The sequence below is a fragment of the Babylonia areolata genome, chromosome 19 (assembly GCF_041734735.1).
Source record: "Babylonia areolata isolate BAREFJ2019XMU chromosome 19, ASM4173473v1, whole genome shotgun sequence".
In the NCBI taxonomy this organism is placed as follows: Eukaryota; Metazoa; Mollusca; class Gastropoda; order Neogastropoda; family Buccinidae; genus Babylonia; species Babylonia areolata.
Window position 1 is genome coordinate 6,429,752 of NC_134894.1, and position 5,000 is coordinate 6,434,751.

General features: G+C 42.3%; 1 protein-coding gene across 1 annotated transcript in view; it reads left to right on the top strand.

The window, feature by feature from the left end:
* Positions 1-5,000, top strand: part of LOC143293411 (ras-related protein Rac1-like) — a 65,862-nt gene that overhangs the window by 20,104 nt on the left and 40,758 nt on the right. The window lies entirely within an intron of this gene.

Consider the following 5,000-nt stretch of genomic DNA (forward strand, 5'->3'; position numbering starts at 1 on the left):
GGAGGATGGGGGTTATTCCTTTTTTTCTTCTTTCTACAATTCATCCGTAGTGCACGTGCACGGTACACAGAGAGAGAGACTGAGAGCCTATCAGGCGATAACGTTCCAGAACATGGTTCACTGAATGTAGCCCCTAAGATACACGTCCGCCCTGTTCCTTCTGTGGGGTGTGCTGACGAGCGAAGCACGAGCTTGGCTCGCGCTGCGGGGTATAATTATCATCTTAATGCTGAAATAAAAAGGGTGCATTGGTGGAAAAACGAATGCTATCTAACGTGTGTGTGTGTGTGCGCGCGCGCGCGTGTGTGTGCCTCTGTGTCAGTGTGTGTGTGTGTGTGTGTGTGTGTGTGTGATGTTGTTTTTGCTGTTGTCTTCTTGACAACCGTTTGATGTTGTTTTTGCTTTTCTTCTTCTTCTTCTTTCAAAATCGGTGGTTAGCAAATTGGACGCCATAGAATCTCGGAAACAAATGGTTTGTTTTAAAGAAAAATCGATTGCATACATTACTTAACGTCATCAAAATACCATCTCTCTACTTCTCCCTTCTTTCTCTTCTTCGTGACATTTATTTTTCCCATGAGAGTCGGCGAACTAACTATAAGCATATGGAATTGTAGATCAACTGCCTTCGAGCGAGTCTGACGATGAGTGTGAACACTTCATTCCGCGAATAGACATGACGCGAGCATTCACAGACAAAGAACCACACTATGTGAGATATCATCGGATACTGGGTCGACAAGGTACAAGAGTTAGACAAACACAAATACCAAAGAAATGGAGATTGCATTCGATCCTATGAAACTGTGTTGTAAATCTTGGCCGCTTTGATGAAGAAAGGACAAGAACGACTTTTGTTCAAGGCAGTTTTCCCGGGAACTTGCGCGATTTTTTTCTTCTTTGACAAGAACAGTGTTTTACTGGGTGGTTTTTTTTTTCTTTCCACCTTGTGTGGAAATGTATCAGATTGCTTCGCATGTGACATTGCTGATACCTTGATTTTTTTAAACCCAGATCCTCAGCGATTGGAGGGTGTCTGTATGTCTGTCTGTCTTGTCAGTCTGTCACTTTTTTTGTCCTTGCTGCGTGTGTATGTGTATGTGTGTACGCGTGTATGTGTGTGTGTGTACGTGTGTGCGCGCGTGTGTGTGTGAAGGACATTGAGAGACGCTGTGGATGCAATGCAAATTGTTTCTCGGAAAGTAAAGTCACAACCTACTTTTCGCACAGTACCAACGTTGCTGACTGTTGCAAAATTCAGTATGTTATGTTCATTTTTACATTCATTTCTCAGCATTGTTTTCATTGACAGACAAATCTCCGTAAATGCTACAAGTTCTGAACGATTCCTGGGTTAGCAAGATCGAGGTAATGACCAGACGGAACGTTCAAGGACATTTCTTGGAACATCTCTGTCACAAATCCAAGCTTTTGTTTTGGATTACCCAAGAATGTACGCAATTCTTCCTGTGATGAATGACACTTTTTCTGCGCCTTCGCCTGAAAGCGAAAAAATAATTGACGGATTGGTTTAAGGGGGCAAGTAGGGAAGAGACAGCAACGAGTTGCGAATTAAATAACTACACTTCTTTCTTTCCTTTGTATTTCAGCTTGAATATGTTTCCGCGCTTATGTTTACGGTCTAATCTTCTCGGGTATTTGTATAGCTTGACTGTTCTACGTTCTCTTTTCGTGCAATATATCGACAAGAGCAGCAACGTATACCATTGTATCAGATCACGTCATATGATGAGCGAATGGATGCTCTTAGTTTTCTCGTGAACCTCGATAGAAGGATCAATGTGGTGTATTTTTCAGACAACCTTTCTGCTGACGCAGATGAACGTATGAAGTTGACGCGCGCTTGTTCAACCATGAACCATGGTATTTTTCATGCTGTGGAAGAGAGAGAGAGAGAGAGAGAGAGAGAGAGAGAGAGAGACGTTCAGATCAAAATTAACGTTAGCGTTTTTTAGTTAAAAACAACAACAACAACAACAACAACAAAAGAAACACAAAAAAACAACACACAAAAAACAACAAAAAAACAACGAAAAATCCAAGTTCCGTTGAATGACCAAATCTGATGTTATTTTATGAAAACTTTGTGCATTGGATGGAACGGCTCAAAGAGGCGTAATAATGTGGGAAAAAATGGAACGGCTCAAAGAGGCGTCACACGCTACACCACATCTGCCAAGCAGATGCCTGACCAACAGCGTAACACAACGTGCTTAGTCAGGCCTTGAGAAAAGAAAAAAAAAATGATTAAGCAAAATTAATAAATAACTGAATGAATATTTGAATATGAAAAAAAGATACTACCACCACCACCACCACTACTACTACTACTACTAATAAATGAATAAATAAAAACAAAATAAAAAGACAATGATGATAGTAATAACTGTTTCTACACTGTTTGGAAAGGGGAGAGGGGAAGGGGGAGGAGGGTTGAGGATACATGATGTGCAAGCTGTAGCTGTAGCTGTTTAGTTTCAGTGTTGTTTTCATTCTCCACCTTGGAACCTGTTGCCTTTAGTATCATTGGCGACCTCGTCGTATCCAGCTTAGTTAACTGCCTTTAAGATTTCTGTTATCACTGAGACTAACGCTGCGAAACATTCATTGTCGAATTGAACCTGGGATAGGTCCAAGTCGCACTCACAGCATAACAATGAAATCAAACTGTGGGAGAGAACAGGACAGGGGTGGTGGTAATGATAATAATAATGGTACTTATATAGCGCTGAATCTTGTGCAGAGACAAATCTAAGCGCCTTCGCACCAGTCATTCTCACGCACGCATAACTCTAAAACTGGAGAAACTAGACAAGGAAGAGGCAGGGAAGGGAGGCTATTTTGGGAAGAGGTGGGTTTTAAGGCCAGACTTGAAAGAGCTAAGTGTGGAGACTTGACGAAGCGAGAGAGGAAGTTCATTCCAATTGCAAGGTCCAGAGACAGAAAAAGAACGGCGGCAAACAGTCGAGAGTTTGAATCTGGATATGCGAAAGTAGAGTGGATCCTGACTGCGGACATCGAGAGAAGAATCCAAGCTGTCGAGATGAGATGCTTTCGTAGACTACTTGGCATCTCCTACAGAGACCACATCACTAACACGGAAGTGAAGAACAGAATCAAGCAAAGTATTGGACCCTACGAAGACCTTCTGTCCATAGTGAAAAAACGCAAACTTAGGTGGTATGGACACATCTCCCGATCATCTGGTCTTGCCAAAACGTTCCTGCAAGGCACCGTACAAGGAGGCAGAAGGAGAGGACGGCAGAAGAAGAGATGGGAAGACAACATCCGGGGGTGGACAGGCTTGACGCTCGGTGACGCCCTGAGGAAATCAGAAAACCGTGAAGAGTGGAGAGGGGTGGTGGCCAGGTCAGCAGCGGTGCCCCAACGGTCTGAACCCAGACTACGGGAGAGGTGAAGGTGAAGGTGAAGGTGAAGAGTGGATCCGAAGCTGATCGTAGTGAGCGAAATGGAGTGTAGAGGTGGGGTCTGATAGATGATTGCCATAGTTGACAGAGACAAGACACTTGTTGGTGACGAAAGGGGAACAGGTGAATGTGCAGAGCGTGAGAACTGATAGGCTGAATACAAGGGCGATGAATATTGTAGCATCAGCTCGGTGTTTGTTTTTTACCCCCTTTTGTGTCGCGACTTTCAGTGAGTGTTTATAGATTGTGTGGCTGGGTTTCATGTTACTGTCAAGTCAGTGGGTTAAACGGATCATGACGAGCATTGCTCCAAGTGCCGGTGGCATAATAATGTGAACTGTGAAGCTCGTTAACGATCTTTGTATCTCTGTCTCTGTCTGTCTGTCTTGTCTCTGTCTCTCATTCTCTCTCTCTCTCTCTCTGTGTGTGTGTGTGTGTGTGTGTGTGTGTGTGTGTGTGTGTGTGTGTGTGTCTCACAGAGACTAGAGAGACAGACAGACAGACAGACAGACGGACAGACGGAAAGATGGCATAATGTTCACTCACTTTCAAATAAGTTTTCACTACTTCATTACATTCAACTTTTTACTGACGTGGCTGTTTCGGGTTTTTTGTTTTGTTTGTTTGTTTGTTTGTTTTTGTTATTTGTTTTTGTTTTTTGTGGGCTTTTTTTCCCCCCAACTGACACTATCGCCTGTCACTCGTTATGAGTGTCTGATAGTGCAACGCCTCAATAAAATCTATGGCGTGATGGCGGCAAAAACAAATTTTATATCATCCTGTTGTGTGATTATTGCATTTTTTTTTTTTAATGTTATGGAGGACAAGGATACAATGTGTGCCTTTCCGACCGCTGCATATCTGTCGTGTTTTAATGCCACTCTGAGATGTGTAAGATTATATCCACTGGTATTCGGTTTCTTCTCTGTGGAAGATTGTTTCTGATGGTGGGTTATATAAAATATATTATTGTGTTCTCTCTCTCTCTCTCTCTCTCTCTCTCTCTCTCTCTCTCTCTCTCTCTCTCTCTCTCTCTCTCACTGTGTGTGTGTGTGTGTGTGTGTTTTGAAATGAACGTTGCGTTCTTTGCCGGAAAATGTGGTCCGTAAAGAAGTGCTCACGTGGTTTAAATATGATAATAATGATAACTACTGAGACATTATAGCTTGTTTTTCAGTGACCTTGGCCAAATGCATTCGATGTTCAGCAGATTTGCACGCTTTGTGTTTGTGTGTGTGTGTGTGTGTGTGTGTGTGTGTGTGTGTGTGTGTGTGTTTAGGGAGGGGGGTGTTTGTATGATTATGAATGAGAGAGAGTACCCACTATCCGTCCTTCTTTTGAATTTGAGTTTGACAAAAAAAAATGCAGGTAACAACCACGATTAACTCATTTGAAAAATGTCGAAAATGACCACGTGTGCTATTGTCAGGAAAGGTATGAAAAGTGACTAGGGCCATTCTTAGTAAAAAAAAAAAAAAAAAAAAAAAAAAAAAAAAAAAAAATTCGATGTTCAGCAGATTTGCACGCTTTGTGTTTGTGTGTGTGTGTGTA